General features: G+C 52.3%; 1 protein-coding gene across 4 annotated transcripts in view; it reads left to right on the forward strand.

The window, feature by feature from the left end:
* RHBDF2 (rhomboid 5 homolog 2) overlaps window positions 1-18,873 on the forward strand; it is a 69,324-nt gene that overhangs the window by 29,359 nt on the left and 21,092 nt on the right. Inside the window, exon 1 of one of the 4 annotated variants that reach the window (XM_075903595.1) lies at window positions 9,611-10,215. The exons of the other annotated variants lie outside the window; for them this stretch is intronic. The gene's annotated coding sequence lies outside the window, so the exon portion shown is untranslated. Of the gene's footprint in view, window positions 1-9,610; window positions 10,216-18,873 lie in introns of those variants that run through there. 4 annotated transcript variants of the gene reach the window in all.

An 18,873-nucleotide genomic window follows, 5' to 3' on the forward strand; every position in this document is an offset into this window, starting at 1 on the left:
AGCCGTGTACTCCCTTTGTATCCAATCAAAGTGCTGCTACAATTCAGTTGGCAAACCCCACAAATTCTTCATACGCAAATGTGGCTAGCAAAACTACCCTAATCTGGGAGACAGTCTTGTGGCCCACTGAGATGGAGGGCCACTCATATGGACCACTCACTAGCCTAGGCTGCTCATCACTATCCTAAGGGCCAGCTTTGTAAAGGTATTTAGGTGCTGAATAGGACTTTCAAAAGTCCAAAGTGCCTATAACTCATTGATGTCAATGGATGTTGCTGTCTATATGCCCTGGGCACCTAACAATCTTACTCTAAATCTCATTTTCAAAAGTGATTTTAGAAGCCCAAAATCTCTCAAGTATTTTTGGAAACTTGACTGATGGTTTTTTACTTTCAAATCTTATGGTGTTGCCAGGATTGGGCTGTTTTGTGGAATTTTTATCATGAGTGGAGGTTGTGCCATGGAAGCCTGCTGCACTGGGAATATCTGACAGTCTTCGCTGTCCTTGTCATTCAATACGATCCAGCAGAGGTTTAATGAACACACAGATTTCTAATAGTGGTAGAGATGTAGCCGTGTTAGTCTGGGGTAGCTGAAGCAAAATGCAGAACAATGTAGCACTTTAAAGACTAACAAGATGGTTTATTAGATGATGAGCTTTCGTGGGCCAGACCCACTTCCTCAGATGAAATAATGGAAGAAAACAGTCACAACCATATATACCAAAGGATACAATTTAAAAAAATGAACACACATGAAAAGGACAAATCACATTACAGAACAGAAGGGGGATGTGGGGGGGGGGGGGGGGGAAGGAAGGTGAATGCCAGTGAGTTAATGATATTAGAGGTGGGGAAGGGGAAATGTCTGAGAGTTAATAGTATTAGAGGTGATAATTGGGGAAGCTATCTTTGTAATGTGTAAGATAGTTGGGGTCTTTAAGTCCGGTGCGGAGGGTGTCGAATTTCTAAGTGTTAGTGACTCACATGGCTAACTTCCTGGTGATGGGGTGAAGTGCTGAGTCTGCGTACAAAGCACTGCACTTTGGGGGGATCTGGGTTAGAGCAGAAGTGAAATTAGCCTGATGGTTTTAACCTAATTCCTGGAGGTTTTAACCTGATTCTTGTTGGCGGGTTTAGCTCCATCACAGAAACACTGCTCATATGAGCCTGCTCATGTGACACGTTCTCCATTGGACTGCAAAAGCAGCATGTTTCAACTCCTATCAACTTCAAGATGGAATTGAATTGCACCATGAAACTTAGCTTTGGCCAATCATTTTCCATAGTCATTCCTTGAACAATGTGTGGTATAGGCATTTGGGGCTTTTTAGTACTTCACCCAGAGTCCTTTAGGCTTTAATGTGCACAACTTAAACAATGTAAATGTAACGGTACCTTGCCCCCAATACTTGGGACTAAAGTCTAGTTCTAAAATCAGGGAGGGAAGGAAGGAAGGATAGAGGCTCTTGACTTTTCTAGCCACTCCTAAAACCTTGCTTCTGCAGCATTGCTGTAAATAAATTAAAAATTGTGTTGTGCCAAAAACCAAGCAGAACCAGCAGAACCATTAAAACAAATGTTGCTCCCAGATCACTCATTGTATTAAGGTTTTTTTAGGTCCCTACATGAGTAACTCTGCAGTCTTGTCCCAGTCACCTGTGTCCATCTGCCTCATTCCTGCTTAAGTTGTAGCACTGCTCATTTTCCCAGTCCCTCTTGGTTAGACCCACAGACAGAATAAGATTGAGCTTGTGTCCTTTTTTGTGGGTGCTTTTATGATGGACAAAGCTCCCAGAGGTGGTTCTGCTTTTTGCCCTGTTTCACTAGCAATTCAGAGCTTGTGTTTTTTGCAGTCTAGCATGTTTGTGGACACACTAATGTTTGAGTGTAGTGCATGTTATAGGCTTTTATGAGCTGTTTAGAGGCGGTGGCATTTAATTATGGACACTCAACCACACTAAGGGGGTATACTTGGAAAGGATTAGTAGATTTGGTAATAACGAATTCCTAGAGTCCAGCAGGTCAATAGGCTGCTTTCTAAGCATGACTTGTCATTACCTAGAATATCTTCCGACCATCTGTGCTTAATCTGTACAGACATGGCACACATGAATGTAATGTGCCCACGTGCAGCCCTCTCTTTATTAAAGATGAAGCTTAAACTGTTTGCCTCTGCTGGAGAAAACCTTTGGTCCCAGTGTTCTGCCTTCAGACTGCAGAGACTCCTGCCCTGTGGATTTGTAGGTTGCTAAAATTTTACCTCTTGGCAATACAGGTCTCCATCTCAGGCTGACAGCATCCAAATGTTCCTAGTAGTGATGTGGATGACCAGCCAGGGACTGTTCTCCTCCTTCTCCTCTGACTTGGGCTGAAAGCCATTTAGCCCTGCCTGACCCAGTAGCCTAGCTCTGTTCCATCCTTGGTGTTAGGGTAGACAGGGCCTTGGTATTAGGGATGTGAATGTTTAACTGGTGAGGGTTAGAGCAGCTCCCTGTCTGCCACGGGCAGGGGTTACTCCAGCCCGGCCAGTGCTGGCTGTGTCCATGGTGGGCCTGGGTGCCCTGCAGACGGGCTGCTCCAACGTGGCCAGTGCAGCCCCCCCACCTCCCTTTAATCGGTTAACCAGCTAAACAACGTGTAACCGGTTAACCAATTAAATGGGACTTTATATCCCTACTTGGTGTAGGTAATTACGCTGTACAGGAGTGACAGTAATACCCTTTTCCTCCAGGCCGTTATGCTTTCCTTGGTGTCTGTGATCTACGATGGATTTGTTGGAATAACACCAGCCATTCAATTTCATCCTGTTGCCCCAGCTCTGAGCCCCATAATGTTGTTGCCTTGATTTAAAACTCCCGGCTGGAACATATTCTCAATCTGTCCTGGGAGACTGGGGTGGACTAGGATGGGAGCATGTCTGGACTTATTCCCCACTCCTTCCCGCTGCTTCCCTGCCTTCTCCCAACCATCGCACCCCCCCTCCTCAGAAGGACCTGGCCTCAAGGATTATGGGGGCCTGGTGTGGGATGGCAGCAGTGGTTGGGACCCCCTGCACGCCATGCGGCGATGGGAACACCAGGGAAGTGGAGCGCACTCCTCTCACTGGTGCTATATACGGGTATCAAATCACACTCCTACTCCACTGTCTTATGTATCCAGGATGGTGTTGGCCCTTTGGCACAGGGGACTCATGTTGGGCTGTTTGTCTCCTGAGACTCCATCAATCCTTTTCAGTCACTGTGTGCCTGGGAGGCTATCCCCTGCCCTGTCAGGCCTTATCCCTCAATCCCCGTCGCTCAGTAGGACAGCCCCATCTTCCTTGTACACAGCTCTGCCAGTCACTGTCCCTGCTGCACATCTGCAAGGAGCTTTGTGTTGGGGCAGCACTGAGAGCTGGGATGTGTTTGAACCCACAGTCAAATCCTGCTGCTACTTGCTTTAGTGGACAGTCCTCAACTGTACCCATCCGAGCTTGCTGGCTTCTAGTCATCGCTCTGCCTGTTTGCACCCAGTGCCTGGGGGTACGTCTAGACTACATGCCTCTGGTGACAGAGGCATGTAGATTAGGGTACAGGACATAGTAAAATGAAGCGGCGATTTAAATAATCGCCGCTTCATTTAAATTTACATGGCTGCCGCGCTGAGCCGACAAACAGCTGATCAGCTGTTTGTCGGCTCAGCGCGATAGTCTGGATGCTCCCCTGCCGACATCAAAGGTATTTGTCGACCTCCCAGGTATGCCTCATCCTGCAAGGTGCATCCTGGGATGAGGCATACCTGGGAGGTCGACAAATACCTGTGATGTTGGCAGGGGAGCGTCCAGACTATCACGCTGAGCCGACAAACAGCTGATCAGCTGTTTGTCGGCTCAGCGCGGCAGCCATGTAAATTTAAATGAAGCGGCGATTATTTAAATCGCCGCTTCATTTTACTATGTCCGGTACCCTAATCTACATGCCTCTGTCACCAGAGGCATGTAGTCTAGACGTACCCTGGGAGTCGGAGCGGTGGGGCATCATTGCATGGGGAGAGCCAAAATTGTGTCTACTGCATACTTCCTGCCCAGCACAGCAGCTCATGGGCAGAGTTGGGGCAGACCTAGGTGTTTTCAGACCCGTTCCTCAAAAGTAAACCCCCCCCCCCCACCACACACACACATACTTGACTTGTGGCCCCAGGAGTTTGTGCCCAGGCGGCTGCCTTGATCGCCTGCCCCTAAGCTGGCCCAGGTCAGAATAGGGAAGATGCCAGTGGCACTCTGCGGAAGCACTAGCAAGGGGTGCTTAGCAGTTGGAGCATATCGCTGGGGTAGGACTAGAGCCCGCTCAGCCATCCCTGGGCTCTGTTCAACGCTGAACAAAGAGCATTTCCCTCGCTGATGAGACTTTGTACCGATCCTCCTTTCACTGCTGCTCTCACCCTTCGACAGATGTACGGCATCAAGCCGGCAGCTCCACGGGGTGGTTGAACATGGCCCCCCTCTGATGCCTAAACCCAGACTTCCTGGAGCTGGCTAGACACTGTGACCTCCCATATTAGTTGCTCTCCCACCCTGCTTCCCTCCCGCCCACTGAGCCTTGCTCAGCACTTCTGCTGTGGGCTCTGAGAATGCTAATCACACCTCGCACTGGTTTTCCCCCCTAGCTCACTTGGGTTTCCCTTCCAGCCTTTCTCTTCTGCTGCCTACTCTCTGCAGAGCTAGCACAGCCACGTGGGTGCAGGGCAGGCTGGCTGCTGGCACGTGGGTGTGACGCTTCTGCTGTTGCAGGGCTTTTAGTGCATTCCTATAAGAGCAAATGTAAATCACTGTCTTGACATGCCGCGAGTGGTGCCTTCGCTTGCAGTTAGAGAGCCATGCTGGATTCAAGGCTGTCCTACTCCCCTGGCTTCGGGGACGAGGAGAGGGGCTGTACCAGCCCATGGACATACATAAAGCGCAATGGGCAGATTCTGAGAATGGGTGTGTTACAGCTGGGGCGACTGGCTGCTTTGGGAGAACTGCTACAGAGCCCTTTGCCCTGCGCTTGCCAGTTCAAATCCAGCTGTACCAGTGCCTGAAATGGACAGGTCTGGATGGCTCCCTGGAGTAGCCAAGATACGTTGGGCTGGTCTTGGGCTAGATCTCGCAGGCAGGAATAGGCATCCGATTGCCAGTGAACTGGCAGCTGCTGTGGAGGAGGGAATGGGAATGGAGACAGAGCTGATTGCTCCAGCCATGAAGGGATTCCCCTGTCTGAGGAGAGGCAGGCTAGGGGAAGCCTTACAGCTTGTCCTGTCATGAGGCGGTGTGGGGGAGAGGAGAGAACGAAACCCACTGAAGTATTCAGATGACAGTTGGAATCTGGGTGTGTGCACGTCTTGGCCGAAGTGACCAGCGTGGCAGGAGCCATGACCGCACGCCACACCCTGGAGTTGTAAGAACCCCAGAGGGCTGGCTGTAGGACCCCACAGTGGGTTGCCACAGAAGCAAGTTGCAAACAAATATACACACTTACCATCTTGCTCTGCCCACAGCAGACATGCTGGGTGTGGTGGGGAGGTGCAAAATGTTTAGATGGCTTAACCGTGTTTAAAAATAACTTCTCAGCACTTCCTAGGCAAAGTCCCTGGTGCTGCCTCTTCACGGCTGTGCAGACAACATCATCTCAGCTGCTGCAGCTGTTGCATGGATGTCACTCCGCACTGCAGTGGCTCCTTGGGAAGTTATGGGGGAGGAGTCTCTGAAACATTTGAGACCTTGACACCGTGTATGGATGTTCACACCACAGCCCGGCACAAATTGTCTCCCTCCCTCCCTTCCTCCTCCCCCTCCTCCTGAGATTAGGCCTGTTGAGACTATGAACCTGTAAGCTCTGAAAGGCATGGCCCCCAGTGCCGTGTGAGTGAAGATGCAGGAGCCCTTCGTGTGGCCTAAGCCGACTGCAGGCACAATGTCCTTTTAAGCTGGGATTTTTTTTCCACACTCTGAATGGATGGTTTCCAGTGTGACTACAGCGGCCTTGCCCCCACAGAGATGGGCGTGGCTTCCCCAGCAGGCCCTCTGGCCTGTGCTGTGTCGCTTGTGGCCTCTTGCTTCCAAAGCTGATCCCAACACTGCTGAGTGACTGTTGCTAGCAATGCAGAGAGCATCATGAAAATGGGATTAAACTCTGACATGTGGCACTTTTAACGGAGCCTTTGGGGGTGCAAAACAGGTAATTTGGCCCTAACCTAACCACAGTGACCCTGCTTTTTAATCAGCCTCCAAGGTTCTTCTCCTTCACTCTTCCACCTGATTAATGAGGTTTGGCTCTTGAGTCTCAGGGATGTGGTGGTAACATGCCCGTTTGGGATGGGAATGGCTAACTGGTTGCAGGAGAGCCCCTGGTGTAGGACTTGAGGCCTGAACCAGAGTCCCTCCTAGTATAACTCTTGCTAACAGACAGACCCTGTCAAAAGCAGAAGTTTGCCTGCAAGTCAATGTCTGGGACATGAACTTTGCATTAGAACTGCCAGCACTGCTAAAAGCACATGAAATATGTAAATATATTCCATCAGGACAGTACAAGGACACCCCAACATAGCATATGATGAAATAGCTTGAACAGTGATTTTATCTGAAATAACATGTGAAAGCATAGCAGGTTGTGAATAGGGATGCTTTGGAGGAAAGTACATGGGGAGGTACCAAACATGTCATTAATGCATAAGATGCTGCTGCTGCTGTTGTATTATAGTTCCCGACAAATGTTGGGGTACCTTGGCTTTTTGTCCGGCCTAGGGGGCAATAGTGAACCCGTATTGAGTGAGTCGAGTCTTTTGTCACAGGTACAAATGCATAGGGGCCCAGGCTGCCTGGCTATCGCCAACTATTAATGTACTTCGTTCTACAGTGAACCTGACTCAGGTGCCTTCGTATCTTATCTGAGTATGGTCTTTGGGGGCTCGTCAAGTCTGTAATGCTAGCTACCTATGAAGAACTGGAACAATATACTGAGGGAGTGAATAAAAATGCACACAGCCCAGCGTTTATCATCACTGACTGAGCAGACCTGTCAGGACACCACACCAGTGAATCCTGAATTTACTGCATTCCTGCCTACTACAGTTAACCCATAGGCCTGTCTCCTCCTCCCCCTCCCCCCCCCCGAATTGGTTAAACAGTGGGGCTTTACATCCCTAGTGTCCCTTGCTGTTGTATCTGGGTTGGTGAGTCACCCACCCAGGTGGAAATGCCCATTGCTGGGGCCCTGTGATGCCTGCCTTTGGATGGGGAACCAGAATGGCAATGAGTCTCCAGCGCCTTGTTGTAAGTCACTCTGAAATGCTCCCATGGAGGGTGCCGTGCGAGTGCAAAGCTTTGTGCTTGTCTCATTCGGTAGGAGGGGGATTTTTGGCAAGCTCCAAATTCCCCACATCGGATTCTGCTGCTCTGTGAAATCTCACTTGGCCCTGTGGCTGAAACTACTCTCTTCTCACTATCCTAGGATGCAGCTTGGGTTTGTTTTGCTTTGCTCTTTGGAGCTGAGGTGCCAATGGTTTGTGACTGGCTGCAGCTAGCATCCTGGGTGTGCCCTGTTTGGGTGGGAAACCAGAAGTAGCTCTTTCTAGCTCACTAGTTGGAGAAACTTTCCACCCAGGGCTTAGAATGTGCTGTACTGGAATCTTCCCAAGCAAGCAGTTATTAAATGAGTAAGCAGGTTGCATGCCTACACCTTTCCTCCTCCGCTCTGTGCCTGCTCTGCACTGGGAAGCTCTGGATACGAGGGAGGATTGTCTGGCAGAAGTCAATTAAAAGGACTTAGCCATCTTAATACAAAAGTTAAAACACAATTACTCTTTAAGTTTGTCTCTTCAGAGCCAAATAAGATCCAGCGTGCACCGGAAGTGAGGGAGAACAGGGCTTTGTATTTCTGATGGGATGGGCACTGGGTGTAGATTTCCAGCCTCAGTTTGCAAATTGCAGAGTGTAGTTTTTGTTCCCCACTACACTCTGAAAAAGAGCTCTGATGTAGCTGGACTCCCTCTACAGGGCAGGGAGAAATAAATCAGGAAAATAATAAATGGTGTATAACGTACGCGTGTGTGTGTGTGTGTGTGTGTGTGTGACATATGTACAAATCCTTCCATGATCTACTGCATAACATCAGAGCAACTGTCATAGGCCCTGTACTGCTAACCAAAGGGTGAGTTTCCTCCAGTCATGTTGCAGTAATGCCACAAGTGCTAGTTACTATATTGTAGCAGGAGTATCTACCTGAGACTTGGCCTGGCTGCTGCCACACAGCAAATGGCCACGGCTTGCAGCATGATTGCCATGAACTCTTCTGCAGTAGCTGTAGCTTTGGTAGCTTTCATTATTGGTGCTGCCCAGCCAGAGCTGGTGTGTGCTCCATGATGCAACTGAGTCACCAGGGAGACTTCCTTCGGTAGTGCTGGGGCGGGTGATAGCTCACTCTGCCAGCTGGATTGGCTGAGGTGTAAGGAAATCCCATGCCTGGATTGTTGCATCAGAATCCTAATCCTCCCATCCCCCCTCCTTGTATTGTCACTTCCAAATGCACCTTCCTCCCTGGTAGGTGAGCTGCTCAGCAGCCTGGCCCTGCCCTAGGTAGGTAGCTCACTGACAGGTGCTACTTGGGAGAAATCTTGCAGAATAGCACCTGTTGGGAACACGTCCTGCAGCGACCAAGGATGTGCAAATCCGGCAGGTGCTGTGGAACCAGAAAAGTCTGTTCAGTGCTGCGGCGAGGCAACCCCTGACCAAGCCTGGGCAAAATGGGGTGTGTTGTGAAAAGGAGCCGCGAGTGACGGGGGAAAGCAGTGCTCCCCCGGGGCAGTTCTGGCTTGCAGGACTGTGCAGCCTGGGAGCCCTGTGCGGGGGCGGGTGTCAGTCGTTTAGAGCATACACCCGAGCAGTCACTTCGCCTGAATGCTTAGTTCTTCAAGGTAACATCTAGGGCAGGGCTGGGCAATGATTTTTGAGCAGGAGACACACTCCAGAAATTTTTGAAATGACCTCAGGCTGCCGCGGAAGGGGTGGGGTTAGGATACTTCCATGCTTCTCTGCTCACCCCCCCAATTGCTCTGGGGGTGGGGGAGCATGTGGAGTCTTTGCTCTTGCCCCCCTTAGAGAGAACAGCCAGCTGTTCTGAAGAGCTGGCGGTTCCCTCTAGGCTCCCGCCCTTGGTGGTGGGAGGACACTTTGTGTGTCCGCCCATCCCCAGGTCGGGGGTTGGGGGTAAGGGGAGTGCACAGTTTCCTCCTGCCCTGCCCCCGTCCTGCAAGGTGCATGCAGTGGGTGAAGCACAAAGTCTCTCGCTCTCTGCCCTCTGGTGTGTGGCACTTAGTCAACCACCAGGGTTGACACAAGTGCTGTGCACTCCCCCCTCCCTAGGCCCTGATTGGCCTGGGGGTGGGGAATCAGCAGGACCTCTGTGGGCTGGACCTGGCCCGTGGAGGCCCTTTTGCCCACCCCTTGTCTCCAGACCCTTTTCTGCCGCACGCTGATTGAGCCTCTGCTAAGAGACAGTCCTGCTCCCAGAGAGCTGGCTGGCCCAATGGAGAGGAGGGCGGGGGCTGGAAGAACAGGTGTGTGCCCAGGGGAGCCAGAGATCCAATTGACTTGCCTGAGGTCCTACTGGATTGTCAGCGCCAGTAACTGAATTTGGGTGGCCTGCGCCTGGAACGGTGCTTTTCCCATAAGTCATCCCTCTTCCTCAAACAGTCGGGGGGAGGGCAGGGACTGTTCTAAGCACTATGCATACTAGTGCTCTGTAAGTGCAGGATCAAGTGATCACCAGCACCTCGCACTGCCTGCACTAATCCGATTCCAGGCCTGAAGTCTGTTCCCCCAAGTCATGTGGCTGTAGTCTCCGTCCCAGTGCTTGGATACACAGCTGCCTTTGTGCAGACTGTTACAGCACTGCTCTCAGCCTCTGCTGGCTAACGGGAACCTCTTTGGGCCCAGATGTGCGCAAAAGCCGTTGGGGGGGCCCCTGGCACGTCTTGCAGCACAGCAAGGTCTTTTGAGGAAGATCAAGTCAGTTTCCTGCAGCGTTGCCTAGTTCTTTCATTGCTGAGTGGCCCGTGGACAGGGCGAGGGTTGCGCCAGGGCCTTGGGGCTCTGTTGGGTGAAGGACAAAAGAGGAGGAGGGAAGCAGACAAGACGTTCCACACGGAATCCTGGCACCCTGAGGGAAGTGGAGTTCCTGTTGATTTGTTGTTACCTCAGGTAAGAGCCAGGAGATGAGACTAAACAGAGGCGTCTGCTCCATGATGCAAGTGAGTCACTGGAGAGACCTCCTGGGTAGTGCTGGGCGCTGGGGCTGGCGGTTACTGCTCTCATCTTGCCGTCTGCAGAAGCTCTCCAGGGTCCCTTCCCATGGCATGATGCCTAAGGGGCATTGGCCTTGTTTTCCCTTAAAGGAGAACTGTGCTGTTCCGTCCTAGCCTCACCAGCTCCCAGTGCTGCAGGTCCTGTGCTTGCTGGAAGTCTGGAGGCCAGGACCAGCCCCCCTGCTGGGAAGTAACCTGGGAGCAGAGCTCCAGGAAAAGGGTAAATAGCTTGTTTGACTAGTGACTTCCTGGCGGCACACTGCTATGGTTCCCTTTTCCCAAGCATGTCACTGAAGAGCAGGAACAGGACCCCTCCGCCTCTTCTCTGCCAGTGCATCCAGAATCCTCAGCCTCATGCCAAGGGCCCAGAGTGTCTCCTGCGAGAGCACTAGAAATCCTGGAGAGGGCCAGGCTGAGGGTCCTCTCCAGTGCCCAGCGCGCACCCCCTCCTCCCCAAAAAGGGTTACGCGGCCCTGAGAGAATTCTGAACGCTTAGCATGCTGCTGCTGGGAGCTGCTTCCGGAGCAGAGCCAGTTCGCTCGTTCCAGCGCTCTGCACCGTAAGCCCTGGCACTCCGGGCTGTAATCCTGAAATTTAACCATGACCTTATTAGGGTTATGCTGAGAAGAGAATCCCAGCTGCTCTCAGACCTTGAACTGTTAAACCATGTCGGCAATAAGTGGTGACATCGAGGGGGTTCCCTTTGGCTCCACCAGTTTGCAGCCGTTGGTCTCTTGGCATGGGAAGAAAGCTGCAGCAGTGCTCCTTGCCTCCAGTTACGAGTCGAAGCCCCATTTCCTGCCCACGCTGTTTACCTGGTCTGCTGAATTCCAGGTGGTGCCTCAGGCAAAATTGTCATGGGGACTAATTGCATTGACATCTGCAACTGCATTATCCATCTGTGGCCCTGCAGACCCTGTTCGCTGACTGGTGGTCGCTGCCGCCAGCTGAATCAAGATGAGATGATTTAATTCTAGACTGGAAACCTTGCTCCTCACTCCTCAGTGGGAGCAATTGGCATTCATTGGACTGGGCTGAATCAGTCACTGCAGCATTTTGGAGCTGCCTTTGCTGCCTTTCCTTCTGCCAGGGGGTAAAGGTAAAGGGAGGGGAGTGGGAGGAGTTTCAAACCGGGGGCTGAAAAATTTGCGCGCTCAGGGTTGTTTATTAAAATACTGAAGCTGGGTGGCTCTTTATTCTCCTGGTACTTCTGGTCTGTGGAATGGGAGCTGTGCATTTGGCTGAACAGACTAAGGGCCAGACTTTCCCAGCAGCTCCCATTCTTCCTGGGGCTGATTCTGGCCTAAAATGTTTCACTACAGTCAGCGGGCATGACCCTTCCCTAGCACAAAATGTTTTGGGTGACCCCCCCACACCTATCCACAGCAGTATTGGTCGTGAGGGGTGCAGTCCAGTGCCGACTAGCTGTGCCCCATGGTAAAAAAAACCCTTCCCAAATGCAAACCCACACACGGCCTTTCGTTTACCAGCCGAGGTGCAACCCTCCAAAGCTGCTGCTGCTGCGTGAGTTGTAATCACTGATAGCTGAGCCTCCCCAAGGCACTATGCTGTCTGCCCTGTGGAGTAGGTCAGATGTGTCCTTCACCTCGGGCATAGCATCTATGGCCTGTTACTGTAGTATTGGAGCACTTGAGGGAAAGGGCAGTGCTGCTGTTTTGCACGTGACGGACCAAAGAGCTCACCCAAAAGTCACCTGGAAAGCCTGGGCCAGAGCCAGGCACTGAACCCTCATCTCCCAAGTCCCAGGCTGGAGCTTTAACCACTGCACCATCCTTTCTTTCCACTAAGCCTTGAAATCGTCACCAAATCGCCTTCTTTCTGGGCAGGCAACTGACCTCCTAGATAGGGTTCTCTTGCTCTGCTCCCTGCTCGTGGGAACTGCAGACTTCCCCCAGGCCAGTGGTGGTGGGTAGGGCTCTGGCTGTATTGACCAGTCTCTCCAACATTACAGTCCTGCTTGTGTGTGCACCTTTTTCCTGCCAGAGAGCTGTCAGCCAGTCTAGGCACGTGCATTGTGGCCGTGAAGAGATGCTGCTGCCCTCTGCTGGTCATGTTTGTTCTCCCTGTTTGGTGATTTGTCAAAGGATTGAAAGTGTCAAGTGTCTTAGGACTTGCATTCTTTGGACCATGTTAGGTCCTGGGAGGAGAGTCCTAAAGCTCAAGCACAAGATTTGGAGACTCGGCAGAGCTGGGAACAGAAACCCATGAGTTAAGAAGACTCTTAACCTTTGTCTGTGCTGGTCTTCCCACAGGGGTAAAACAGCACCAGCCTCACAAGGGGGCAGGAAAAGGTCTTTCCCGGGGTGGAATGCTGCACAGAAGGGCTGAGAGGTACGCAAGCAGGATTTGTATCCTCCACGTACCCTTTTGGGATTGACTCAGCGTGAAGAGCTCTAGGTTCCAGTGTGCAGCTATGAGGCCTGGCTCTCCAGCCTTCACTATAGAAAGTCTTGTAGGCGTAATGGCATCAGGCCAATTGCTCCTCTTCAGAGAGCACTGGAGGGGGTGTGAATGTGGGGAAAAGACAGATTAAGCTATATTTTCAGAGGGCGCCTGCCCTCTGGTGACTTGTTAACATGAGCTAATTGATCATGCTTGTAGTCTGGATGCTGAACAAGCCCCCTGGCGGGGGGGGGGGGGGGCTCCAAAATGTTCATGCCCAGACTGCTGCTTGGACTTGCTGCATCTCGAGCCCCTCTCCAGTTCCGCAGGCTCTGAGGCTCTCCCTATGCACATCAGCCAGGCGGTGCAGGCCCTGTGTAGACTGCCAGGGCTGAAAGCAGGAGGGTCGCGTGTTCTCTGGAATTGGGCCAGGGGGCTGGGTTTGCATCCCTGCCTTTGCAGAAAGTGCTCAGGGCTCTTCCAGGACCAGAGGCTGGGGGCAGAGCACAAAGCAGAGACCCAAAGGAGCTCAGTGTCTTAGCAGCATGTCAGTGGGGCTCCAGTACCCCCACTGGATTGCTAGCAAGTGGGTGCACCTGGGGGCTCCTGGCCTAGCCCTGCTGATGCTCTGAGTGTAGAGCGAAGTCCTGCTGGAGAAGGACACCTGTGGGTGCTTTAAGCAGTGTGGACCCTTCTGGCAGTGGACCCTTCTTCCCAGCCAACGTTTAACCGGTTAACTAATCAAATGGGATTTTACATCCCTAGTTGCCCTGGGATCTGTACACAAAGCAGCTGCTCTACACAGAGCTGGCGGCTGCTCTAGGAAGCAATGTGAGGTGCCTTCGGAGGGCGCGCTATCGGAGAGGGTAGGGGAATGTGGGCAGGGTAACTTGCCAAGCAGGCAGGCTTGGGGGAGGAAGGGGAGTGTCTGTCACACCAGGAGCAGAGTGGGGCAGACTAGTGCTAAGTAACTCTAGCTCCATTGCTAGTGTCCCCACAAGACCCAGACTGGCCATCGACTAGGCCGGTTCAAAGCCGCTTCTGCAGTGTTCTCTCTAGGTGTCTTTCTAATCAGGAGCTCTCAATCCCATGCAAATGTATCTTAGTTATATGGGGCAGTGCCACTGCAGCACCTTCCACCTGGGAAACTTCAGGCACCTTACAGGCACTAAAATTCAGCAGTGTCACAGCTCTATCAGGTGGATATTTATCCTTGTTTTTCAATTGGGGAAACTGAGGCACACAGCAAGGAAGTGACATACCAAAGGACGACATGCCAGAGAACCAGTATAGCCTTATTCCTGTTGTCATGCCCCAACCCATAGGCTCTTTTCCCACTCGAATGTCATCGGGGGCTAGCCGACCTCCTGGTTGCAGGGTAGGCTGTCATGGGAAGTGGGGGGGATCGTTTTGCCGCAGTGTATTGGGGAAAGCTCAGAAGGTAGACCAGTTTCTAGTAAGGTGTGTTCCATTGTCTCTCACAAGGTGGCAGCAAAGTCAGTAAGATGGTAGCAGACCTCCCCGAGGACAGCTCAGCATCTCTAAAAGCAGCGCTGCCCCCAGCCTCTTCCGTTCCTGGTGTCTGTCTGGAAGATGTGGCGGGGAGTTACTGAGTCACTCTGCTAATTGGGCAAAGCATTACCCCCTCCTCAGAGTCCTGAGCTCAGGTGTGCACGTGGCACTTAAATGTGTCTCAGTGATGAAACTTTGTGTCCCTGCCAGTTCCTGCATAATTTCCTAATAGGATTCAGCACCTGACATGCAACTACTTTTCTCTGCTAAAACGTGCTGTTCTTTGCCAGGCTCTTTTAGTTTTATAAATGCAATTGAGATGTCAGCTTGTGGAAAGTATTAACTTGAAGTATTAGGGGGGCCCCCTTCCACCCTCATTAAGACTTTCTGCTCCCAAAAGCTTTGCATGGCCTGATTATGTTCCAGGGTTGCACACTGGAAGTGTGGAGATTCAGGGTTGTTTCTTTGCACGTGCTTCTGCAACCTGGTGAATGTCCTGGATGCTGTTGCTGAATAGCAGGAGCTGCAAATTCCTTTTTTGCAAAATATTCCCAGTCTGCTTAGAAGATCCATCTTGGGACTGAGCTTGAGTGATCAGGCCCTTGTACCTTTCCGTCTCTGGAGGTGGGATACTGCACTTCTCCCACTTAGACCAGGCCTGGGGCTAAGCTCCCCAGCTGTCTCAGCTGTTATTAGCCTGCCAGTCTGGCTGTGCTCAGCATCTGAGTCTGAGACAGGGATCAGAAGAGCTGTCTTAACCCAACAAATGAGGTGGGTTAAAATCCTCTTTCAGTGCTTTGTTCTTACTGTTAAAACAAGCTGACCCAGGTCAGAGAGGCGTACGTCATGCTCCAGCATGGTGGTGACCTGGGCAGGGCTCGCTTCTTCAGACCCTCTCTCTGGGTCTGTCTTGTTCACCTGGGCAGTCACCCAATATCTCTTGAAAGGGATTATGTTCCTACCTGCCAGAGCCCTTTTGATCTCTCGTGCTGTGGGCTTCTTCCTGTCGTGGTTCAAAGCAGGTTTGTCAGCTGGCTGGAGCGGAGGCAAAAATCTTCAAAGCCGGGAATCCTGGCCATTTCCCGCAACTGACTGCAGAGAGGCCATTTGTCTTAGGCTCCTAGACTTCCAGGTCAGGAGGCACCATCGTGATGATCTAGCCTGACCTTTGGCACATTTTAGACCACAGAACCCTATCTGTTCACTCCTGAGCCATTTGTTCCCTTCCTGTGCCTCCCAGCTTGACATTGACCCAAGGCTCAAAACTCCAATGACCGACCCAAACACTCAGGAATTATGGGACCCTTGTTTGTGGTGGCTTTTGGATGAGGTGTCTATGCTTCAATAGACTTCAATCCCCACAGCCGTGATAACATTTGAACCCAACATAGCAAAGGATGCAGGGAAGGAAGAGAAGGAAATTGTGAAAATTCAGGACTTTGAGCCTGTTTCCAGAGCAAGCTTGACTTGTGCGGCTTGTGGAGCAGGAGCGTGCGAATGGAGTGGGGGTCAGATTTGCATCCCTGAGAGTGGATGGCACATGTGACTAAGCGGATGTATAGGAAAGGTTCTTTGTAACTGGTCAGTGGAAGGGATATAAATGACTGCAGTGCCAGGCGACATGTGTGAAACACGAAGCAAGCGATGCATCGGCTGCCATTGCAGGAAGCATGGTGATGTGCGAGGGGTCAGGAAAGGAAGGTGCCACAGACTCTGAGGTCTGGACCTGCAAAGCCCTGAGTGTCCACGGTGCTACGGCTCTGCTGGATTTTAACTTGCCCTCTTGTCCCATCTTCCTGGGCCAACGCTGTTTCCCTCCTCCCCAACTCCCAAATGTTTGGGCTAAAAACTTCTTTTGAACACACAAGCTAAACTTCTCCTTGCTGACGCTGCCCCACAAGGGCAAGGTGAGAACAGAGCAGGCTTAGGCACCTCCCTCCTACCTCCCCCCCACCATTTGCTACAGTCCCCACTGTTACCACCCTAGCAGTGAAGGGAGAACCAAGAGGATTTAAACCCTTGCCAGTCCTGCTTCCGACATTGCTGGCCTCAGCCTGCCTGACCTAAATAGTTCCATAAGCAGGTGGGGTGACCACTTAAAAGCTGTGCTGCAAATCCAGCTGGCCCGTTCCCCGCAGCTTTCACTGCTAGTCCCTCCAGGGATGTTGGTTTGGTCCCACAAGATGTTACTGGCAACAGAGCACATGGTTCTCCGCCCAGCGTGTACCTCTGAGCATGGTGGGGTGAGCCGAGGGAATGAATATCTTAGCTACGGAGTCAAAACTTCCCCAGGCCCCAGCTCTGGCAAGTGGTGCCTCTGTCAAAAGCTGGACTTGCACCAACACCAGAGGGAGAGGAGGGGGCATGGCCCATCCCTTCTTCATGATAGGGCCCAGGTCCTGCCCCCCCTTTTCCCTGGAAGCTCCCCCAAGTCCAGCCAGAGGCTGGGACCTGCACCCTGTCCTGTGGGCCCCAGTCCATGGCTTCCCACAGTTGCCCACCCACAACTCCTATCCTGCCGTAGTGGCCGCAGCCCAGCTATGGCAAGGGGCACATGCATAGCAGGGGGATCTGTGGACGCTCCTGCCCTGGGCTGGGACAGAGCCTGCATGGTGAGGACACAGTCCGATAACTGCTTTTGGTGCCTTTCTCCCTGTGCAGAGGAAGGGCCCCTGGCTCTTGGCCCGCCAGAGGAGTAGAGCCTTGGGCTGAAGGGCTGGGGCAGGAGTAGAGTTGCCAACTCAGCAGCAACCAAAAAGATGATGGGCAACCAGACCCTGCAGTGAGCCGCCAGCTGGTAGCGCGCAGCAGTAAGCTGGCAAATGCCCTGCTCCATGCAGAAAGCAGAGGGAGGCCAACAGTGAATGCAAAATGTCTGGTCTGGTCTGGTCTTACATTCTGTTCAGAAGCCCTGAAAGCATATGACTGATGGAGAGGGGGAGAGCGGGCGGGGGGGGGGGGGGGGGGGGGGAAATGAGGGACTAGGAGCATTGACTCCAGTATTGCTAATGTCACGTGTTCCAAAATAGTGAATTACCACCCCCTCCCACCCACAGTCATGAGATTGGGGGGAGAATAAAATGCAAACTTGAGTTGTCTCGTGTTTGAGGGGGTTTTGGGCTCCCGCTTGGTCCATGTTTTCAGCCTTTTCTCTGTGGCAGTGGGGCTAGCCATGGTTTCTATGAATGCAGGGGCTCCCAGTGAGCCTGTGACTCTAGGAGCTGAGGCTTGACCAAGAGATCCACCACTGTGCACAAGATGGAGGCACTGACCCTTTGCTCCTGTGGAAGAAAACATTGTCTCACTCTGCGTTTGTGAGCAACAAGTAGCCAGAGGCAGTTTTATTACGAGCTACAGCAAGGGAAAACTGGTTCGGACTGGGGGGGAGAGCCCCTCCCCCTTTCGAGGCAGATCTTCGAATACAAGTAATTATGAAGCCGTTTATATACTGTCCATTAGATATAACAATTAGTCTCCTTCCCATTACAAACACCAATGGCTAACAGTTTAGTTCCACCCAGATGCTCCTTATCTCAAGGTCCCTGCCAGTCAGCATTCTATCCTTATCTCCGTATGGAGGCGAGAGGCGAAGGCAGCATCTAATTACAGCTCTCGCGTTGTCAGGCCACAGACTTAGCCTGACTCTTGCTCTCTTGTTAACAAGACCAAGATGGCTGCACACAAATTCCCTTTTCCTGCCTCCACACTCCCATCCCTGCCCAGGAGGTCCTCTGCTAACCTGCTGTCCCACGTGAGCACACTGCTGACTAGGCGTGTGGACTAGCTCTTTTCACACGGCGTTTGTGTGAGGTGAAGGCTGTAACCTCTCCTGCCCCTCAGCCCTTTCTCTCTCGCGTGTCTGGCTCACGCTTCTCTAGGGATACTCAACGTTCATTTTGATGCTAGAGATGTTGCTTCCTTAAGAGCAGCTTGAACCCTGGGAGTGTTGGCCTGTGAGTGGCGTGAACAGCTCTGTGCTTGTTGCGCTAGGCACAGAGAGGAGCGAGGGGCCCTGCCCTAAGAAGCAGTTTCCAATCTAAATAGATTGCTGGGGCTGGGGAGGGGTGGCGGGGCTGAGAAGTGCTGCTCCATGAGTGCGCTAAGGCTTCTAGATGAAGGCCAGAAGGGACCATGACATCACAGGTCAGCCTGTGCTGGGTACTAGCTGCCCCAATGTCTGCCTCGTCCTGGGTTTCTAAGCCCAGGGCTGCTGACTGCAGACGTGCTTCCGTCACGTTGTCTTCCGAGAGCGGCCTAGAACAGCCTCTGCAGAGGGAGGTGCTGTTTGTCTCCCCACTGAGCCCAAAGAGTGGAGGGGACCGTGCCAAGCCTAGCAAATGGGGAATTGTGCGATTCCTGGGTTCCCAGCAAATGGGCTGCCTGCCTGGTTCTTTGCTGTCTCCTTGGCCACCGCTGCAGTGTGGCACCCACACCCGAGCTTCCCTTCTTGGGATTTCCTAGCTGCCTTTGCTGTAGGGCGTGGGGGTCCAGTTCCTGGGTGTCTGCACGCTTGGCATGCCAAATGGCGGCTGACGAGATGGCTAATTAAATCACATGGTGTATGGAACTTTCTACTGCCTGCCCTTCCTCCCACCTCCATGAGATGGGCAGGTGAGTGACCCTGACAAGGCAGGCTGCT

This window comes from Pelodiscus sinensis, chromosome 20 (assembly GCF_049634645.1).
Source record: "Pelodiscus sinensis isolate JC-2024 chromosome 20, ASM4963464v1, whole genome shotgun sequence".
Classification (NCBI taxonomy): domain Eukaryota; kingdom Metazoa; phylum Chordata; order Testudines; family Trionychidae; genus Pelodiscus; species Pelodiscus sinensis.